A 23,810-nucleotide genomic window follows, 5' to 3' on the forward strand; every position below is an offset into this window, starting at 1 on the left:
AAGATTTTTATGCTTTGCGCCCATTCCATTTGCCTCTACCCATACCTCCTTGTCTCTTTGCTGCCTTATCAGGCCTAACATGTCCTTAGCAGCGTTAACATTAGTTATTATCATGGCAACCAGGAGTGGAGGTAGGAGGCAGACCCTCAAGAAAGCTCTTATTGCCTTGTAGGTAAGAGGCTTCTGAAGTATGTTCCAGCACATTGGGAAGTGCTAACGTTAACCCTGCAGACTCTGAGGGGTCAGAGGGGTCTGGAGAATCAAAGTTTTAGGGGGCGACCATCTTAGGTGTAGCTGTCTCATCTAACTGGCTTTTGTCTTTTCCAAACCAGAACCCTAACCTTGGCACAACAAATCTGTCTTTGAGGAGCATTCAGTCATTTTTGAAGCATTGCAGTCTTTAACTATCCTGAGTTTGGTCTTCATCTTTTCCTGCTCTCCCACTTCAAGTGATAAAGATTTCTTTGTGAGTTACCAGAGAGCCTTCTGGCCTTCACACTTAAGTTTCCAATAGTTCATTACCTGTCCCTATCTAGGGAGTTAGTGCAGCATAACAGCCAGCCGGTTTCATTGTTCTTATATGCATTGTTTCCTTCACACTTTTCAAATATTGGAATCATTACACCATTCAGCGTGTTCCTCTCTGGGAACATTCTCCCAATAAAGTTTTAGCACTTTTCCCAAGAAAGTTTTAGCATTTGGGCCACCGGCTTGTGCCAGGGATTGTCCATGCTTCACATACTACCTTATGGATGAGATTCTCATTACCAGTGGGACAGCTAGTGATCTAGTTTCCAAACTTCATCTTACCTTTTGCTTTCTCAGTCCCTTTCTGGTACCGGCTGTGCCAGTTGGACTTCTTCCGGAAGCAGATGCCAAGATAAGAGTTAGGAACGTAAGAAGTATATGGGGGTGGACTCCTGTGACAGGAAAGAGGGAAGAAAATAGAATGAATGGGGAGAGTCTCAGACCCAGTGAAGACTCTGGAGCAAAAATTCTTCATTTGAGGAGTCCTGCATTTGACAGCAATGCCTTGCCTTAGTGCTGGTGCTGTAATCAGTCATTAGCTGGGGCTGCCCAGGAAGAGAGTGGTCTTAGACTGATGGCCTGGTATCCTCAAGGGTTCGCAGCTGGAGGCTGTCAGCTAATTGCATGCCCAGCAGCTGAATGGCTGTTATCTCTTGAGAGGAGACACAAGTGACACACCTCCATGCCTGCCACACGTAAATGTTAGTTAGGTATTAGTGTTATACTTATCTTCTGATTAAATTTTCCTAAATTGCTTTTTATCCTTATAAGTAAAAACTTCTAGACATCTTACTTTCTTGGTTATTTTTTCTTGGAAATGTTTGTCAAGATGTGACATGAATCTGTGCTTAGAACTAGAACTAAAAACAGCATTTCAAGTGGGGTCGGGCATGTAGTAGGTGCTCAGTGAATGTTGGTTGAGATGAACTATGCCATAGATCAGTACAGTATACAATGTGTAATCCCTCTGACCCCAATTTGTACATTTCTAATAGTGCAGTCTGAGATTACATTAGCTTGTTCCCTGATGGCTTTTTTCAAAACAGATCATTCAATAGCTTAGGTCTTTTTGAATACAAATATAGAACCATATATCTCTATAAAGCATCATGTTAGATTTAGTTCATTTTAATTTGATTAGATCTTTTGTATGCTGATTCTTTGATCTAGCAGATCCAGCTGTCACACTTTTTTCATATCATACCACAGATTTCGTCATTGTGCTACAAATGGCCACATCCAAATCATTAATAAATATGTTGAACAGAATGGGTCAAGAATCAAGCTCTAGGCCATGCCATTCAGATTAAGAATTTATAGTCAACACTATTCAGCCTAATAAGAATTAATTAACCATATTGATGTATGATCCAAATTTCTACAGTTATCCATTAAAAGATAGCAAGAGACTTTGTCAAATAAATATCTTGTAGAAGAAATTCAATAGACCAAGGCTAGGCCCTCAGGCAAAAAAGGAAATGAAAATGGTACAGATGATCACCACTTAGTGCTTACTTTTGACTTTTGTCTACCAGAAATCAGCTAGATGACCTTGGTAAAGTCACTCAGCATTTCTGAAATAATGATTGTCAAGTTTGAGGAGACAGGAGTGGTTACCAGGAGTTAGGGGAGGGGGAATGGGGGGTTAGTGTTTAATAAATATAGATCTCAGTTTGGGAAGATGAAATTCTGGAGATGGATAGAGATGATGGTTGCACAATTGAATATACTTAATGCCATTGAACTATATACTTAAAAATGTTTAAAATGGTAAATTTTTGTTATATATTTATTTTACCACAGTACAAAAATAAATTTAAAAAATTAAGAATAGGTCAATATTGAACGATAACAACAGTGTTAAGGAGCGACTGGCCTCTTCTTGTTTTTAATTATATACTTATAAAAAATCCATATCAAGCTTAATGGTGAAAAACTAAAAGAATTCCCATGAAAGTCAGAAATAAAATGTCCATCATCACTTTTGGAGGAGCTAGTAATGTAATTAAACAGGGGAAAAAAATAAGCAACTTGGAGGGCTCCATTGATTTTCTTTGACTTTGCATTAGAGAAATAAAAGTTCCACTGGAAGGATTATGGGAGCCCGGAACAATCTGCTAAGGAAGGTGTTGTATGTGTGCCTGCATATAGATAGATGTGTGCATGTGTGGAAAGAAACAGAATAAATCAGTTGAAATCTGAAAAAAATATGATTGTATATGGTCAGTAGGGTCTACAGAATCACTATTGAGAATAAATAAAGGGGAGACACAGGGCGAGTTCATAGGATATGTCTATCTACAGCAATCTTTTGGCTACTACAATCAGAGCACTTTTCTTTGTACTGTTAGGATTCTGCTGGTAGTAGTACCACGTTGCTAGAACCCTGTGGATTCTTAAAACAGAAAAGCTTAGTATTTCAGAGTCAGTTCAATAATAGTAAGTAATCAGCATAGTTCCTAGAACATAGGATGATTGTGATAAGAATCATTGAAGAGACAGACATATAAATAAATAATATTAAACTTAGTTGTCTTCTAGGCTATCCTATCAGTTATTGGAAAGCTGGAAGCATATCTTAGATTTTACCTATCTCCTCTTTGATTTCCTTTCTGCTACTTGTATTCTTTTGAACTCCCTCTTTTCTTTGAACTAAATATCATGTTTCATGGAAAAAGTGGCTAGTTGACATATGACATGATTGTGCAAGTGCTTTGAGACAGCCATCACACTTTAGTATGCATCAGAACTGTCTTATTTGTACTTTCTGTTTTGTCACACAGAATATTAAAAAGACATTTACTCAAGAGTTGAGATTTAATAAAATTAATGATTTTTTTTTATTGCTTCATTGATCAAGTGAAGCTGGCTAAAAAAAAAAGAAAATCCAGTGCATGGCAGTAAAGAATATGACTAGTACAATTTGGTGTTGCGGCCTTGATTTGTGTTAAGGTGCAAACAGTTCTCCTCACCATTGCTTTTGCAATGTGTAAATGTGTCCATACATATAAATGTCAACACAGTGAAAAAGGCATACTAAGACATTATGTTTTGGTGTTATTATGAACATAGTTTTTTAAAATTGAGATTTAGTTTACATATAGCATTGTATTAGTTTCAGATGTACACATGTTTCTATATATGTGTGAAAATTATTTTGACCTCATATACTTCTTGAGTCTTGTGGATCTCCAGGAATTTGTGGACCACACTTTGAGAACCACTTGGAATAAGCTAAGCTCATCCCATTTTGTGCTTGGATGATTTTAAGGAGCCTGAACTTTATAAGACTACCTAGCTTGTTTTTAAACTTTTGTACATTCAATAACCTGGTTGGATAAACTCCACTGAATATTTAACTGACTTAATCATTTAAAATGTTTTAATAATATAGTGCTTAACCTGCACCTTTCCATGTTTTTAGTCTGAATACTTTACTGCTTGCTCATACACCTATTCTACACTGATGTCTTAAAAAAAATTACTAGTTTTAAGATTTGCATTGCATATTTTCTTACTCTGAACAACCTCAAAGTATAGCAGTTGATCTTTTGACATTAAAATCCTGTGAGATTCTTGCAAAAAAAATCTGTTTCTCCAGCTCCTTTTGGAAAAGGCAAATAAATTTAGGATTAGGGAATATTTTCAGCAGATTCTTGAAATGAAAGCAATCAGAAATATTAGTTTTGTTGTAGTATTTTATGTGTTTTGTCATCATACCTAAAACAGTGGTTTCCGTGTGAAATTTGGAGCTGCCTTAGGAGTGATGTGGGACTTTTCATTTAGTGTAGTCCTCGTTTAGGGAAACTATTATTAAAATCCTTTATAAGTGAAAATTGAAAATAGGAACAAATGAAGTTTTTGTTACACATTAGGTTCCTTAATAGCAAATTCTAGATAGATTATCAAGATTCTTTTAGTATATTGAAATTTTATTGCATTGATTTTTGTCAGAAATAATTGGCAGTTGCCCAGCCTTAACCTGCTCTCCCCACTAACCTCTCACGCTCATTTACTCCTTTTCCCCTCGTTTAATCTACTTTTAATCCTTGCCATTCCTTCTGCTAGGAACTCTCTTCCTCTAGATATTCGTAGAGTTTCTTCTTGATATCAAGATCTTGACAGAAATGTCACCTCAGTGAGACCTTTTCTGGCTGCCCCTGTCTAAAATTGTATTCGCTAATCTTTCCTTTTTTTATTTTCCTCCTTAACGTGCATCATCTAGTGTATCATATATTTTACATGTTTATGTTGTTTATTATCCATTTGCATCCATCAGAATGTAAGCTCCATGAAGGCCAATGTTTTGTGTATGTGTATATATTGTTGGATTTGGCTTGCTGTTATTTCATTGAGGATTTTTACATGTATATTCCTAAGGGATATTGGTCTGTGGTTTTATTAAGAGTCTGTGTCTGATTTGGTATCAGGGTAATATTGGCCTCATAGAATGAATTGGAAAGTGTTCTCTACTGTTTTTTTGCTGGAGGAAGTGAGTTTATGAAATTGATATTAATTTGCTTTTGAAATATTTTATAGGAATCACCATTGACACCACCTAGGCTTGCTATGGAAGTTTTAAAATTTAACTTGTGGGAAGTTTTAAAATTAATAATTCAATCTCTTGTTTATAGGTCTGTTCAGAGTCTCCATTTCTTTTTATGTCAGTTTTAGTAGTTTCCTAGAATTTAGTTCATCTAGGCTGTCTAATCTGTTGATGTTCAATTGTTCATAGTATTCTTTTATAATCCTTTTTAAAATCTCTTATAAATTATAATCTTATAATTTCTGTAAGGTCAATATTAATGGCCCCACTTTCACTTCTGATTTTAGTAATTTTAGTCTTCTCTCTTTTTTTTCAGTCAGTCTAGCTAATGGTTTGTCAGTTTTGGTGATCTTTTCTGAGAACCAACTTTTGGTTTTGTTGCTTTTCTCTATTTTTATTTTATTTATTTCCATTCTAATCTTTGTTATTTCCTTCCTCTGCTTGCTGGAGATTTAGTTTGTTCCTCTTTTTCTAATTTCTTAAGGTGGAGAGTTTGGTGTGTTGTGTTTGCATTCTTATTAATCTCAGAATATTTTCTAATTTTCCTTGTGATTGATTATTTGACCTATTGGTTTTTTAATGAGTTGTTTAATTTCCACAGATTTTTAAATTTCTTAAATTTCCTTCTGTTAATTGATTTCTAATTTCATTCCATTGTGGTCAAAAAACGTACTTGGTATGATTTCAGTGCTTTTAAATTTATCGAGACTTGTTTCGTGGCTTAATTTATGGTCTCTCTTGACCCATGTGCACTTGAGAAGAATATATATCCTGCTGTTGTTGGATGGGGTGTTCTGTAGACGTTGTTAGGTTTAGATGGCTTATAATGTTCACATTTTCTATTTCCTTGCTAAGTTTCACCCTAGTTTTGTCCATTATTGAAAGTGGAATATTGAAGCCTAGGACGATTATTGTTGAATTGTCTTTTTCTCATTTCAGTTCTGTCAGTTTATGCTTCATGTATTTTGGGGCTATGTTGTTAGGTACTATAGCTTTAATTCTGATTCATAATATGGATTGGATTCTATGTATGTTAATACTTTTGATAACTAAATAAAATTGATCCCATCATATATGCTGTGAACAATAAATGGAATTTATTTTGATATTGCTTTGATGCTTAAATAATTTTGACTAGTTATATACATAATTGTTAATATAAATTACATAAAGAAGCACTTGTCTCTGAGAAGACAACTTCACTGGAGCAATGGTTCATTATAAGGGTTTATGTGCATGAGAGTCACAGTGAACTGTAGCAGTTTAAACATTGCTGAGATACAGTATTTAATTACTTTGTCAATGTATTTTTATTGAGATTAAAGGGCAGATGATAGTAATGTTCCTTGACTGTTTCTGGAAGAATTTAAATCAGTACCCATTATTATTAAACTATTAACAGTATCTACCTTTCATAAAACCAAGCCCTAAATCATATCTGGCTTAGGAAGAAGAAGCAAATAGAGAACTATGGATGTTATTTCTTTTTAATCTTCATAACAATCCTTTGATATATGGGTGATATTTCTCTCACTTTACAAATGAGCAAATTGAAACTCAGATTTATTAATTTGACTAAGGTCACTGGTAAATGCTCTTTTCATTTTCTATCATTCTTTTAGTCTTTCATTTAACAAACACATCAGACTTTGTAGATGCAGCCATAACCCTGTCAGATTGATCCTTGCTATCATGAAGTGAATTGTCTGGTGGAGTCATTTTACTGAATATTTGAGCTGTATTTTATGTAGTAATGATATATATCTGTAGAATACTTTATAAATATTTTTGCGTGATCTAATTTTATAATTCTTATTTGTGACTCAGGTGGATTAGATACTGGTATTATTTCCATTTGAAAACTGAGGGAAACTGAGACTTAGGGATATTAAGGTCACATGGTTAGTAAATGGCTGAGCCAGCACTTAGTTCCAGGTCACCTGACTCCAAGAATCCTGTACTTCTTCCATTACACTACATTGTCTTATTGTTTCACATGAAACTATCAGCCTAGATCCTCAAGAGTGATATCTTGGAAAGTAATCAGTCTAGCAGCATTTAGCAAAGCAGAGCTCTAACAGGCAGGGCATATGGGAAGAGAAAAAAAACCAAGAGGCTCAAACAGTTGTGTCTGTGTCTAGTGTGTTGAAATGGACTTTTTCTTAAATAATGCAGTGAGAAGAAATGCTTTGGACAGACTACAACATGAGAGATATTGCACAGACATGGTCTCGGCAGCACTTAGATGGGCTCAGGGCACATACAGTAACAGTGGGCCTATTTTTTTTTTTTTAATCCCCTCCTTGAACAAAGATTTAACAGATGGTGAATTTAAGATAAAGGGACCCAAACAATACTCAACCCTGTACAGAGCTATCTGCAGTTACAAATCAGTGAGTAATCTTTATATGAGGAAGGGATTGCATGTTTTACATTGACTACCTCAGCTACTTTCATGCAGATACAGAGATAGCGATCTACTCAGTAAAAACATTTGAATGCTTCCTCTGTGTAAAAGTTCTTTCTGTTAGGCATTGTGGGAGTGATACCTATATAAGTATGACACCATCCTTGCTCACAAGGAGCTTGTAACTTAGTAAGAAGATTTTGCATTCATTCAAACAATACTTGTTTATCTAGAGTCTATTATGTATCAGACCTTATACCAGGTGTTTAGGAGACAAGAGTGAATAACAGAAACTGTCTCTAAGCCTTTAGCTTATACTCTGCATTGCAGGGAGAGTATTTCTTTACCTCCTTCCCCTAAGTCTAAACAATTAGTAACAATTTTAAAGGAGAGAGCAGGACCTGAAATTCTCTTATGTGACTTGTTCACAAATGAACTTGATAGCCTGTGGGTCAGAGCTTAAGTGTCATACTAGAAAATAATATATGCGTCATGTTTAACAGTCAAAGGATTAATTCCCAGGGTATGTAAAGACTGTTCAATCATTAAGAAAAATACAAATATTCCAACAGGAAAAAAAGGGCAACGGATTTGAAAAGATCACAGAATAGGAAATACAAAAGGTAAAAATATGTCAGTCTTACTAGTAATCAGAGAAATGATTCAATAATGAAATACTATATTATTGGCAAAAATAAAGGTTGATAATAGTAGGTTCAAATAATAATGATAAGAAGACTTTGAGTACTTTCTCTGTGGCAGGCACAATTCTGTGAAGTAGGTGCTCTTATTACTGCTCTCAAGGAACTTGACCAAGGTCAGACATCTAGTACTGGTTGAGCCCAAATTTGAACTCTGGCAAATCTGTCTCTAGAGCACTCTTAATCACCAAAGCAGTGCCCTTGTCTGTGTTGGTTACCATCGTGCTGTATGCTCAGCCTCTAGAACAATGCCTGCCACAGAGAAAACACTTAAATATATGTCGAATCAATTTTTACAATGAAAATGTATTAGGCACACCATTTTGGAGTATAATTTGTTAGTATCAAAAAAAAAAGGACACACACTAATGACTCAGTAATTCCAGTTTTTAATGCGCATGTTAAATAAACTAAGGAGGTATGTACAAGGGTATTCATGGTTGCATTCTTGATAATTGTAGAAAAATAAGGGAAAATGTAAATGCTTACCAGTGCTATAAATAACTAACATATTTGTAGTTATGTAGCTACATATAACTTTTAAATATAACTAAATAAAGCTGTGATTCTAGATGATGGAAAAGTAAAAAAATACCATGAAAATAGCAGAGAAAACATGGGTGAATATATTATTGGAATGAGGAAGGCTTTTCTAAGTATGATATGAAATGCAGAAGTATGATATGAAATGCAAAAGAGAAGAATGATGAATTTGACTCCTTAAAAATGTAAGATTTCTGTGTAGAAAAAAGAACAAACTGGGACAAAGATTCTAAACATATATATATAAAGAATATTTATAAGTATTTTGTTGAAAGGCCAATAAACATATGAAAGTTGTAAATAGATATTCAGCCTTTATTCATAATTAAAAATACAAATAAGAAAATTGGGTCCCATTTCCTACCTGTGCAATTGGCAAAGATTGATGTTACTCAGTAATTATGAGCTTATAGAAAAAATTCTTCAACTTTTTGGGGAAATATTATAAATCAGCATAGTATGTTTGGTGGAAATTTTGGCAATATTTATTAAAATTTGAGATATATATTACCTTTCAAATTCTACTTTTAGTGATTTGTTATATATTAAAGTGTAAAGATACATGTACAAAGATTCATTATGTTGTGTATAATTATAAAAATATGAAAATAAGATGTTTATTGGTAAGGATGAGAGTTAAATCGTAGTACATCCGTATAATGGAATGCTATTCAGCTGTTTAAAAAGACTGGCAAATCTAGATGTACATACATGCCTTATTTCACACTGCTCTATTGGTGCTGATTGATTATAATGCTATGTTAAATAATGTGTGTAGGAATATATTGTAACAGTAGACATGTATATATTTTAAAAATCCATCCTACTTTGTATGGTGATAGATGGTTATAGACTTACGGTGGTGATCATTTTGCATCATTATATTATACACCTGAAACTGATATACTGTTGTATATCAACTCTACTTCAATTTAAAAAAATCTATTATAGTACCCTGTTGATCTATATCTCTTCCCTGCTCTGCGTACTATTATTTGTAGTGGGAACATTAATAATTTCGGACAGACTATAGTCTAGTATTTATATGTTATTAAACTAGACTTTTCCTCTTTTTTTCTTTTACTAGCAAAACAGTGAAAGAGGATTGTTGTTCTCAAATATATACATAACCAGTGGTTAGAGTCTGGGACACAAAACCAGATTCCCTGGGTTCAAATACTGGCTCTGCTATTGTGAGTTACTTTGTGCAAGTTAACTTCTTTTTGCCTTCATTTTCTCATTATTCATTCAACAAATATTTGAGTGTTTCCTGTATTCCAGGTACTACTCTATATGCCAGTGATACAACAAGGAAAATTAAGACAAAATCTATGTTCTTTGTGGTATATGCACATTCTGGAGGGCTTAATTCTATACTTAACTATTTAAGGTTGTTAAGAGGATTAAGAGTTCAATACCTGAAAAGCACTTGGAACAGTGACTGGTGCATAGTAAATGGACAATAAATGATATTATTCCCCCCTCCTCCCTCACAAAAGAGTGTTGATTTATTAACTATTTTATAGAAGTTTTTGTTAAATACAGTGACATTAAAGGCTATATGAAACAATCTATTTCAGTGTATTCTTACATTTGTCCTTATTCTGGATGTACTCCTACACTCTCATTGAGTTCTAACTTGTCAGATTGTACTGTACATTATTGCCAGTGAACCTTAACATATCATGTTGCAGAAGCTCTCAGCCAACAAGTGTAAGTGTTCTACCACCTTAATTTGAGTGCTAATATCATACAGCTGATATTTTACAGTTTGACAGAAATCATTATGGAGTTATAAGAGCTATGCAGGAAACCTAGTTTGATGGGTCAAAGGGGGGCTTCCTTGAAAACTTGAGATTTAATCTGAGACCTGGGGGTTGAGTGAGTTTGTATTAGCCAGAGAGTCAGAGGAGTGGGAAACAGCAATCCAAGGAGGGGGAACATTATGAATAAAGGACCAGAGGTGGGAAAGAACATGATATTCTTGAGGACTAAGAAGATGTCAGTGTAGATGGAGAGAAATAGGAAGGAAAGTAGCAAAAGAATAAGCTGGAGAGTTAGGCAGGGGTTAAATTATGCAGGACCTTATAAAGTCATAGGAGTTTTGGTATTATTTTAAGTGCAATAGAAAACAATTGAAGAATTTCAAGTAGAATAATCACCTGATTATCTCTTTTAAAAGATGTCTGTAACTGCTGAGTGGAAAATGGGTTGGGGGAGGATGTGGCAAAGTAGATAAGAATAGAACATTGAAAAGATCATTTAAGTATCTAGTTGTGGAAAAATGGTGGCTTAGACCAAAGTCGTGGTTGTAGGTAGAGTAAATGGATTTTCAACAATTTTAGGAATTAATTGAATGTTGATGGTCAGCATCATGGAGAAGGAGGGATAGAGAATGACTATATCATGAGCAGTTGGGTAGATGATATATGGAACAGAGAAGAAACAGTGTTGATTAGTATGAGAGTAGGTGTACATAATGAGTTTGAAATGTCTGTGAGACACAGAGACAATGAATAGGCACTGTATGTATAGGTTTAGAACCCAGAAAAGAGGTCTGAAGTGGATAAAAGGAAATTGGGACTTGTTAACAGATGGCGTTTGAGGCAATGGTAAATAGAGTTCCTTTGGAAAAGAATATAAATCAAGAAAAGAGGACAGTACAGAACTCTTGAGTAATTTTAACATTTAAGATTAGGTAGAAGAGAAGGAGTTGGATGAAAGTGAGAAGGAGATGTCAAAGAAGTAGGAGAAAATCATAATTTTTAGTGTCACATAAAACATAGAAGAAGAGTTTCAGCAAGAGGGAGAATGTGATCTATAATTGAATGTGGCCAAGATGGAGAAAGAGGCCAGAAAAGAATGGGGGCATGCTTGGAACTGAGTGGGGAGACATTGAGAGTTGGCAGCTTTTGTGAAAATATTCCTCTTACATGTGAAGGGTTCACTCACTTTGAAATTTGAGGTGTAGTGAAACATCCAGATGGAGATGTGGTTTGTCAGGTAGGTGAAGCTTTGATTCTGGAATTTAAGCGAGAGGTGAGGATTAGAGAAATCTGAGTCATTCAAATGGAGAGGGTAGTTGAAGACTTTAGAAGAAAAGGGAGCCAAAGATAGCACTGGGAGAGCACCTACAGTTAAGAGATTTTCTTTGAATTGTCATTGAATAATATTGTAATGTTTATAGTACAAGTAATTTGCACATGGACTTGTTTCATCTAACTCAGCATCCCAAGCTTGGCTGATATAATTTCTAGTTATGCTCTTCTTAAATTTGACATCGTTAAAAGTAAAATATAGCGCTCTAAATGTTCACAAAAAGTTATAAAGACAGGAGCATACCTAGTATCTAATTTTACTGCAGTTCTTAAGGTATACCTACCAATCTGGCTAGTTTTCCAATAGTACTGGTATGTGAAACACATCACTTGTAGTGATTGGATTAGTGGTGAGTCATAACTCTGCTTTACATATTCTCTTGTTATTGCTATTGGTGCACACATTCTATGGTATTCAAGTTATATCTTCCTGTCAGTCTGTTACCTACAGTGATCCAGATGATAGGACCCTACCCCTAATGAAGTTATCGCTTGTGTATTATACTCCCATTCCTCAATTTACACTTTTTTTTTTAACATGAGTTTTTTTTTTTACATGTGGTAAATATTCCCCCGTGTTTACACAGTCTCATTTTATGCGTTTCCATTATTGGCAACTGCTCTTTATAAAAAACAATAGCTTAACAGCAACGTACAAAGAACTAATACTTACACAATTATTAATGATCTTCCCATTGATTGGATTACAAAACAACATGGGTGACTACTGATATTTCTCGGGATTGGTTTTACAAACGTTTTGCTGTAGAAGCTGAAAATTATATGAAGGAAAAATGTCTTCCTGTTAAAATACTTTTAGGTAATGCATTTGGTCATCCACGCAATTAGAACATCCATATATAAAAGTCATATACAATATTTGCCACCAAATACAACTTCCTTGATCCAACCTTTAGATCAAGTTGTTATTTCCACCTTTAAGATTAATCATATTAAATGGAGTTTTAATGATGTTTTTTAATAAACTTAAAGATAATGAATCACTTATAGTTACAGAAGCCTGGAATAAATACACAGTTTTAAGTTGTATCAAGAATATTGCTTTAGCTTTGAGTGATATAAATGCTTGCTAGAAAGCATTATGGCCAGAAGTGGTTGTTCCAGGGAATATGGTTCCAACAACTGAAGAAGGATTAACTGGCATTATTAATTTATTAAATAAATTCAAGAAGAAGGCTCTGACAATTTAAATGTAGGTGACATTAATGAATTAATGGTTGATCATAAATTAACTGATAATGAATTAATTCACTTAATATCTGAAACCCATCCTACCAATGAATACGGACGGCAGTGACCTTGAACCAGTTTCATTCACTCCAGAAAATATTTACAAAGCTCTTCAATTGGCCACAAAACTGGAAACTGCAATTCTAGATATTGATCCAAACATCCAACAAGCCTTAAAATTTCAAAAAGATTTTTTAAAATGTTGTAGTGACTATCATAGAATTTATGAAAACTTAGCAAAAGATGGAGTTGGAAAAGATCACCCAAACATAAATAATGAAACTGAAGTAGTACTTCCAAATATTTCGAGCAATGAAGATAGTGACTTTGTGCCAATTAAAAAAGACTAATTGCTTTAGATTACAGTATAGACACTGACAGCAAATATAATTTATTTATTTTTTCTGAATTTCCATTAGCATTTTTGAAATAGTGAAATATTTTTATGACTTTATATCAGACTATTTCTTCAGTAATTTTTTTCGTATTGGCAGACTCTTTTTTTACGTGGTTTTCTTCTGTATAAAAAAAAGACACGTGGAACAGATAATCCTCGTAAATCGAGGGATAGATGTATACTTGTAAATCATAGTGTCAGAGTTAGTGTCTGATCTTGGAAGTTTTAGATATACAATGTAGATTGAAACTGATTTTGATGTTGTTTGTCTCAATTTATATCATACTATTGGGATATTTTTGTTAAGATTTTTGTTACATGTTAAAGCAGGTTAATTAACTGGTTAGGTTGTTAGGTTTCCCCTGAACATGGCACTTTGTCTTGTAATAAAAATTATGTGTGTATATGGGTTGAGAGGCAGGCAACTCTAGATTCTCTTGGCAAAGATAATCCAGTTAGATATCTGCTGTCTAGAAATTAGACATATGAAGTTAATTAATGGTTCAGTCATGAACAAATAGTTTATATGCTACTTTAGGGATGTTGTAGATCTAAATAGTATCTGGTCCTGTGCCATATAAATTCACTTATGTGGTCTTGAATCTTATTACTCCAAACATGAGAATTATACTTGTTCTTAATTTTTGTGCCACTCTCAAATCAGTTGCTGTTCTAGAGATTTGAGTGCATTATGTATACTTGATACAGTTGTTATCATGTTTCCTAACATTTGTTAAACTACTGTGCTTTTCGATTAGTGTTTAATAGATGAAACAACTACCTGGTTCTGCTAGCTCTTGACCAAGAATTCAGTGTTTGTGAAAGATACCAGATTGATATCCTGGAAATTGAAGCCCTGTGTGAATTGTGGGGCAGCAACAATGTCAACTTCCCAGATCCTGCTCTCTTAATGTACTTTGGTCTTTATTTGCAGGAATAAAGCTCTTCTCAAAGATTATCTCATTTCTTTTTTCTGCCACTGTGAGCGAGTGAGTGTTCATATTCAAAAGGTTTTATTTTAGGATCAAATATACTTAGCCTCTTCAGAAAGTTAAACAGTCAAGGTTACTTTTTTGTTCCTATATTTCTTTTCATTGTTCAAATTTGAATCGATCACTTAAAACCAGTGGCCCTGATGGGTTATTAAGTGTAAACAAACTAGTTTGCTAGTTTATTTTATGGCTCAAATCACACTGCCTTTCTCTTCTAATTCTTTCACACAAACTACTTTTTGACTATGAATAATGATAGATACCATTTATTGAGCACTTATATATCAGATCTAAGCAAGGCACTTTATATAAACACATTGTTCTGAAAACAGTGGCGTTGTTAAATGATAAAGCATAAATTTAAACCTGGATTGCCAGTCTTCCTCCAGTGTTCTTTCACCAAGCTCCAATGACTACTCATAAAGGTGTTCATTTGGATTAAATGTCAGACAGACAGATCTATTACATGTTAGTAATGCTTGATTTAGAATTCAAGCATAAATACCAGTTTTGCTGGATATTCCATTGTTGCATTCATAGATACCCTTGAATCACACTTTTTCTTTAAAGGTAAGTAATCAGACTCATACGAGCTGTCTGAAGAGTTGTGATTATGGATAAAAAGCCTTGATAAAACATGGTTTAAGTTTGAACAGTTCTTCAGTATGCAAATTAATGATTTTATATTGGTATTAATAAACTTTAAAATAGTAAGTACATTAGAGCCTTAACAGTCTCAGCACAACTCTTGTATGGAACAATTTCCTAGGTAGAAGTACTTTGCAAGTAAGTTCTTTAGTTATTTTACTGTGTGTCACAAGTGGTTATGAGCATTTATTCTGTGCCAAACATTATGCCATATACTAGAGATGTAATGATAAATAAGACAGAAGCATCCCTATACGGAAAAACCTCAATAGCCTGTAAGGGGGAGACAAGTAGTTAAAAAAAAGTTCATAATTCAGTTGATAACTGCTGTAATAGAGGAAGCAAAATATATGTAAGAAAGAAGGGCCACCTATCCCAGACCTAGATCAGAAGGGCTTCACTGAAGATGTGTTGTGTAGGGTAAGATAAAGAGGATAAGTAAGAATCAGTCAGGTAACAGTGTCAGGGGCAGAGTATTTCAGGCCTTAATAATAATGAGTGAACACCTGGTTTGTTTTGTTTTTTTATAACAAGTTTTATTGAGATATAATTTACATAACATAAAATTTCACTCTTTTAAAGTATATGTTCAGTTGTTTTCAGTCTATTAATAGGGTTGTGCAACCATCACCAATGTCTAATTCCAGAACATTTTCACTCCCAAAAAAACCCGATCCCCACTTCCCCCGTCCCCACCCCTATCCCCCATGCCTGTTAACAGCCACTCCCTGTTTCCTCCTCTCCCTAGGCCGTGGCAACCACGAACCTACTTTCTGTCTCTCAGGATTTGCCTATCTGGACAATTTGTATATATAGAACCATAAAATATGTGGTCTTTTTCACTGGCTTCTTTCACTTAGCATAATGTTTTCAAAGTTCATCCATGTGTCAGTATAAAGGCCTGTTTTGAGGAATGGAGAAGGGCAAGATTGAGAATCAAAAGTTCAGTTGATCAGGATGACCAGTGAATAGAGCAAAAATTTGAGAATGGAAGGTGTCATACTAGAGAGGTAACAGAAACCAGCACTATGTTATAGAGGTGTGGACTTTATTCTGAGGGCCATAGGATACTATTGAATGGTATTAAGTACAAAAATAATATAATCAGACTTGTGTTTTGTATTTGTATAGAGAATAGGCTAGATGGATAAAAGACGGGTATGGGACAGGAAGACTAGTTAGGATTCTTGCAAAAATCTGGGCAACAGAAAGATGGTAGTGTGGTATATGGCAGTGGGAATAGAAAGAAGTGAATGGATTTGAGAGATTTAAAAGGGAAGATTGATGAGATTTGGTGTTAGATTGAATGTAGAGGTGGGGAGAAGGAGAGGTAGTATCTAGAAGGGCACTCAAGTTTTGAGGTTAGTGAGCCAAATGGATAATGATGCATAGACTCATTTAGGAGCTGGCTAGCTAAATGAGTTCCTGGGATGCTAATCTATAAGGAGTACTAAAATGGTACTGGAAAGTTAATGTAATGGGAAACAATACATTTATCAGAACTTTACTAGAACTCTTCTTAGTAGTAGAGTACTGTATGTTTAGGGAAAAACTTTGATAAACTATAGTAGAAGGTAAGGACAACCTCCCCCTGCCTGCCCCCCCCCGCCCCCACTTTAGCTTCTTGAATAATGAGATATTTCCTAAACTGTAAGAAGTCCAAAGTCTGTTTTATTGAATAGGATTTGCAAATTTGGAGTTAGCATTAAATTGCTCAGTAAAGGAGAGGCTGCGATCAGTGTGTCTTTTTTTACCCCGTCTCTCTTATGGTTCTAATCCTTTTCTTTAGACTGTTTATATAAGATTGGGTTGAAGAGTAACGACTTACTAAACTGTTACATATATCTATTGCTGTATAATAAACTACACCAAAACATAGTGTTTTCAAACAGCAACTTTATTATCTCTTGTGGTTCTGGGAAATAACTGGACTTAGTTAGGTGGTTGTCTCTTAGGGTCTTCATGCAGTTGTAGCCAGACAGTGGCTGAGGCAATAGTCATCTTGAGGTTTGCTCATTCACATATGTGAGGTTCATGGGCCAGGTCACCTACATAGTGGCCTTTCAATGTAGTCTCTCTGTCATGATAACTGGATTCCAAGAGTGAGTGTCTCAAAAGGACCAGGCAGAAACTGTATTAGCTTTTGTGACCTAGCCCTGGAAGTTACCATTAGTGTCCTTCCTGTTTTGCTCTTTTAGTTGGGTAGTCATGAAAATCTGCCCAGGTTTAGAGTAAGGGGATATAGATTTCACCACTCTTGTAAGAAAATCATGTGGGATGGGAGTTGTTGTAGCAGCCATCTTTGGAAATATAATCTGCCACATCTACCTTGAGAACCCTTCCCAGACTAGGATAGGGAACCAAGAAAGAGGGCTTTGGAATATTGAATGCAATTTTGTACATATTGAGTTTAATTTCTTGCCAAACTTCCTGGTGAAAATGTTAAGTTTGATTACTAAACAGATACTAATTTTATTCTGTGATGAACAGAATTAACCAGAGCCAAGATAGAAAACAATATTTAACTGAGATTTTTGTCTAGTTTAGCCCCCTCATTTTGTCTTTTTTTTTTGGCCAGGATTTTGGAAATTATTACCTTCACAAATCTCTTATGTTATAAACATGTCCACATCAGAGATTCCTGTAAATTGATCTTATATCTTAAACATCTTTGTTAATGTCATTTTCCTTATATTTATTTAAAAAATAAAATCTTGGTATCTTAATTTTAGATGATTCTTCTTTCTTTTCCCCCATAGTATAGTTAAAATTTAATCATATATCCTAGGGAGATAATTTTTTTAAATCTTCGTCTTTCTTATTTCCTTCTTTTATCAGTTTTCATACTTGAAAGTAAAAATTTAAGTAGCTTGGGTTTTTATTAATTGAAATTCATATATCTTAAATTTATGTATTTTTCCTTTTATTAATAAGTAACATACATTCATCCTAAGAAAAATTAGGACTATAGAGGCTTGAAAACAATGTAAATCTCTCATACACTAATTGAGAGATTCTCTATTATATTTTGGTGGATATTTTTAAAAACTTTTAAGTTTTTCCCCAAATATAGAGTCTTAACCATTTGTACCATTTTATAAATTGCTCCTCTCATGTGACATGTAGATTTTCCCTAGTAGTTTACTATTTTAAACATCAGTCTAAGAGTTAACTTATTCTGTACTTTTTCTGTTTATCCAGTTATTTCTTTAAGATAAATCTCTAGAAGTTAGTTATTATGTCAAAGGATCTGTGTTTATATAATAATGATGAACGTTCCTATTTAAATTCTTTTCACTTTTTTCTCTCCCACTAGAGAATTTCTCTTTTTTATTTCTCTCTTGTATTTGCTTACTGTTCCTCTCACCTATAATATACATTCACAAATACTTCTTAGGGAGAAAGAAATCATCACCATGAGATTGATTACTTAAATATGGACTTCATTAATTTTATACAACTTATTTCTTCATGACATATCTGTTGAGCACTATGAGGTACACTCTGAGTTACAGAGAATGAAGACAGAGCCCTTGTTCTCGATGAATTCACAGTCCAGTGGAGGAGATAGACATTCTAGGCATATACAGATAGATAGATATTCTAGGCATGTACAGAGTTGAAAGTAGAATGATTAAGGAAAATGTAGTGTGAAGTCATAGATGTAAAGTTGAGACCAGTTTGCCATCTGTGTGATTTTCACCCAGTCACATTTAAGCTGCGTAGGGGAATGTGTGACTATAGGTAGACAGTTGGACTGAACCAGGCTTGAGGCTTTTCCAGCTTAGGCTGGAAAGTCAGAGGAATATGATAACAGAAGAAAAACTTATGATATTTGGGACAGTTACACGATGTTATGGGACTTGCATCATACATTAAAATATACATACATGTATAGGATTTGACTTTGAATCTATAAAGTTAATTTTATTTGTTTTTAAAAAATCTTTAATTAGCTAGGTATTAAAGGAGAGGACCTCACTTTTGCCTCATTTTCATTTTGACTTTGGTTTTTCTACCCCACACAGCCCTTTCCTACTTCTGATACGATTTAGTTCTTTTTGATAGATGCAAGTCTATTTCTTAGTATCAAGAGGTCTTTTCATTTAGAGTATATAGCATGTGCATATTTTTTTCAAGTTCTCAAGATGGGAAAACCTTTCACCAGTGATTTTCATTTTATATTTTTTATTGGTTTCTAGAATTTTAGGCCTTTTTCTTACTCTCTTATTTTTTAATAAGCACATAATTTTAATATCAGATAATGATATTATGTTTGTAAAATGTCAGCAAATTTCTTTTAGTACTTCAGTTTATCTTTAAAATTAAGTGATGTTCATTAGATCATCTCTAACATACTTTCTCATTCCGAAAATTCTATGACTATATGTTAGATATTTTATACAGATAATATGAGATTCTTAGTTTTATTCTGGTTAGTTTCTATTACTAATCTTGTTGAAGGCTAAATTAGACTCTTAAAGAATTTCGAATTATCTCTGAGCAGTTATAGAGGCATTCGTTGGACTACTGTAACTTCATGGATATTGTCATATATATATAGAAGGAGGAAATAACATTTGAGAAAGCTTTGTCTTTTGCATACCCCTGATAGTAAAAGATAAAATTGGGTTAATAGAGTTGTTGCTTCTAAGCAGTGGAAGAAAACAGGAATCATAAGAGATTCCACCTGGGGGAAAAGCAGTGTTTGGCGATAAAAATTTTAGCAGGAATCTTTTTAATACCATTTTAGGAATTCTGTATCGATAGAGAAAAAAAATCACACTAACAACTTTTCCTGTTAAGCAGCAGTTTTGGTAGCTCTAGATTCTTGGAAGGCCTATTGTCATATAAAATCAGTGGTATTTTTATGAATTAACATAGTTAAAGACATTGGATATAAAGTGCTTGCCTTGATGTTTTACTTTGTATGATCCATTGAAAATAAGTGTGCAGAAATTCTTAAATGTTCATTGAAACATTGATTTAATTAGCCTTCTTAGAAAATAAAATGTGCCTGCTGCTGCATTCCATGCTGGCCACATCTTTGAATGTAAAGATGTAATTGTAATTTATTGTTTAAGCACCATAGCTTTTATTTGTCTGGCTATGATACGTTTTATATGCAGAAAATTAGGGCTTATTGCTTTAGCAGATGTAATGAGCAATGTGTTTTTTCTTTAGGATCCAACAGAGCATACTGAATCAGCAGGACTGGCTGATGGTGCAGCAAGCATCATGAGTAAGCACAGAGAAGTCTGTTCCTTATCACGTGTGTAAGGGGGAAAAGGTAAGAAAATCAGTGTTCTTATTTCTTTTAGACATTGAACTTAAGAAAACAACTAGATCTGTAGAAAATAATGCTCATGTATATAAGCTGCTTGATTTGTATAACTTTGCCTCTTATTAAATCAGTAATGTAGTTTTAAAAAAAACGTTTTGACTTAAATTCAGAGCAAAAGGATATTTTTAAATTACTGTTGCATTATGTCAAAAATGCTAATTTCTCTACTAGTGCTTGATTTCTCCCTTTTAAAGTCAACTTCTACCTTGAGCATAGAAAGGTAATTTCAGCATGAAAAAAAACGTGGATTTGAGGAATATTTTTAGGAGAAAATAGTACTATATCTACCCAATTAATACCATTTATATTTCTTAGTCATCATATAAGAACTCAACAGGTAAAGCTAATTTGGGGGCAGTGAATTAGCTAGAAATATAGATTTAATTATATTATTTTGTATTTTTAGATTAGTTATGAAGAGCAATACTTTCAAATAGAAAATAAATTTTATTAGTTCTTCTAGAGCAGGAACCATTGCCTTTTTCCTGACTACCCCTGATTATTTCAGGAGTAGAAAATGCTGGTAGGATGGAGAGTGTGTAGGTGAGGTTAGTTTTAGAAACTGATTATGTCATTCACTAATGGAGTGTCACATACTTTGGTTCTGGTTTTCCATGTAATCTTTGAAGATAGAAGCATGGGTCTGACAGCGTGGAACAGGAGACTGAGCTCCTTTTCTCTTTAGTTAAGACTTGAGCAAAGGCACTTAGCAATAGTGCCTTTCTCACCAAAGCTTCTGAGCCTGCAGTTGGCGAGGTAGCCTTTTCATATGGGAGTGTGAGAAGGAAGTGCAGTGCCTTTCTCTGTCTTCACCTAGCAAAATGTTATTCTTCAGGCATCACCTCTTCAGGAAGTTTTCACTCGCTGCAAAGACTGTCAATAAATAATCACCAATAATAAGTTATTGTAATATTTGTTAATGAAGCCTGCCCTACCCCGAGAGAGAGAGAGAGAGAGAGAAAGAGAGAGAAAGAGAAAGAGAGAAAGAGAAAAAGAGAAAGAAAGAGAAAGAGAGAGAGAGAGAGAAAGAGAAAGAAAGACAGAAACTGACCGACCACAGTGTTTTATATTTTAAGTTTACTTATCCGTCTCTCTATGAAACATTGAGCACTTTTAGGTCAAGGACATAGTCTTGTAATTGTAACCTAATGAGTAGGACAGTGCCTGGTAAATAATAGATGCTCAGTTGTGTTTGATGCATCATGTTCATACATTCATTGTAATTAGTGTATAGCATAAATAGGAAGTATCAGTGAAGGAGACATAAAAGGAGCAACCCCTAAGACTGAGATTCATGAGAGTGTCCATAAGGCCTCTGGTAATCACAATAAAAAGAGGTCTAGAAGCCCAAAGAAAAAGAAGAGGTCCTCAGGAAGAAACTGTACTGAATTAAGTAATTATATTCCTTTTTTAGATGTACATGTATAATATTTAGTAACTTCTATTTTTAAAATGAGATGGATACTTTTGTAAGAAAGCACGTAAAGAATCCTGACATAAATTTAAATCCTCTCAGAGGTCCAGATTATTGCAGTGAGAAGACTACCCCTCTCCCAAGTCCTCAGGAAACCACAGGTTTTTCTTTGGAAAATGAAACTAAAGAGGCTCAAGATTTGGAGACATTAGACATAGCAGAGGTCAAGGATGGGGCACTATGGTGAAAGCAGGGGAATTAAGGGAAATCCCATAGATTGACAAGTGAAACCCTTCCTCTCACTCCTTCCTCTACTCTTTTTTAGGAAAGTGATTGCCTGGTATTACATTTCCGCACCCCTGACAGGATATTATATGAGTCTTCTCTGGAATCCAAAGGAAAAAATGTACATATACTGACATTTGGAGATCTTCCAATGAAATAGCTGTGTTCACATCCAATCCCCGTGCAATGAAAGCCTCCTAGTGAGAAGCCACACATGCAGAGCTTTCAGTTGGCTTTTAGTACTTTAGTTGTTCAGTAGATAGGCATTTGAGGAAACCCTCCAATGTGAAAGAGACCAAAACACAAAAGTACAAAAGAGGAATTGGAGGAAACAATACTGGAAACAGAAGTTTGGAAAAAAAACCAAAAACCAAACTGTAGGTAAATACATTAGAGAGGTAAGAGAAGAATTTATATCCGTGAAATGAGAGCAAGATGCCATAAAAAGGATCAGAAAAAGAAATTAAAAATATGATAGACACTTTTGGTACATTAAAAAAATTAAAACTACCTCAGGCATATAGAAAAGGCGTTAAGTATAGTACAAACAACTTTTTTTCTCTGAACCATTTGAGAGTGAGTTGCTAACTGCATGCCTCATCACCTCTGAAACTGTGTTTCCTGCAAACAAGGACATTCTCCTACATCATCACAGTACAGTCATCAAAATCAAGGAATTTGCATTGATGCATTACCACTATCTAGTTCTCAGACCTTATTCAAGTTTTGCCAGTTATATTAATGTCCTTTTTATCAAGAGTATCTAGAATCACATGTTGCATTTATTTGTCATGTCTCTTTAGTCTCTGCTAGAACAGTTCTGTGGACTTTCTTGACCTTGACACTTTTGCTTAATTTTGATTTGTCTGATGTTTCCTCATGACTAGGTTCAGGGAGTGCATTTTTAGTGGGACTTTCACAGAAGTGGTACTGCCTTTGTTTTTAATTAATAAACTATTTTTAGAGCAGTTTTAGGTTCATAGCAAAATTGAGCAAAAAATACAGGGAGTTCCTCATATACTTCTGTCCCTGTCACTTACCCCACTCCCCACACACATAAGTATCTATATTGCTATGTATCTATATTGCTATGTCCTTTTCATTGTAACTTGTCAGGGAGCACGGATTTCTATTTGTCCCATTACTGATGATGTTCACTTTGATCACTTGTGTAAGGTGGTGTCTGCCAGGCTGTCTCTGAAGTGGCTCTTTTTTTTCTTTAGTAATTAGTAATTTAAAACTATGTAAATATCCTATCCCTGAGCACATTTGAGTTTCATTCATTCTTGTTATAAAGACTCATGGTTTTCTTTTTTATTCAGTGGGTGATAATCCATTGCTATCATTATTTATTTTGATGATCAGATTGTCTCTGATTTGGCCTGTGGGAGTTCCTTCATCTGGTTTCTGTGTCCTTTTAACATGTCCCAGTCATCCTTGGAGCACTTCCTTGCTTTCCAGCACACAAGATATTCAAGGCTTTTCTTTTTTTTTTTAATTGAAATATAATTCACATAACCATAAAATTCACCATTTTTTATAGTCCAGTGGTTTTTATATATTTACAGAGTTGTGCAGTCATCACCACTAATTCCAGAACATTTTCATCACCACTAAGAGAAATCTTTTATCCATTGTAAGTCACTCCCCATTTCT

At 34.4% G+C, this 23,810-nt stretch overlaps 1 protein-coding gene across 5 annotated transcripts in view; it reads left to right on the plus strand.

The window, feature by feature from the left end:
* ZFYVE9 (zinc finger FYVE-type containing 9) overlaps positions 1-23,810 on the plus strand; it is a 127,593-nt gene that overhangs the window by 10,018 nt on the left and 93,765 nt on the right. For all 5 annotated transcript variants that reach the window (XR_005658045.1, XR_005658051.1, XM_039886094.1 and 2 more), the window contains exon 2: positions 20,296-20,401. The gene's annotated coding sequence lies outside the window, so the exon portion shown is untranslated. The remainder of the gene's footprint in view (positions 1-20,295; positions 20,402-23,810) is intronic.

Source organism: Pteropus medius, unplaced genomic scaffold, assembly GCF_902729225.1.
Source record: "Pteropus medius unplaced genomic scaffold, Ma_sr-lr_union100, whole genome shotgun sequence".
Lineage (NCBI taxonomy): Eukaryota > Metazoa > Chordata > Mammalia > Chiroptera > Pteropodidae > Pteropus > Pteropus medius.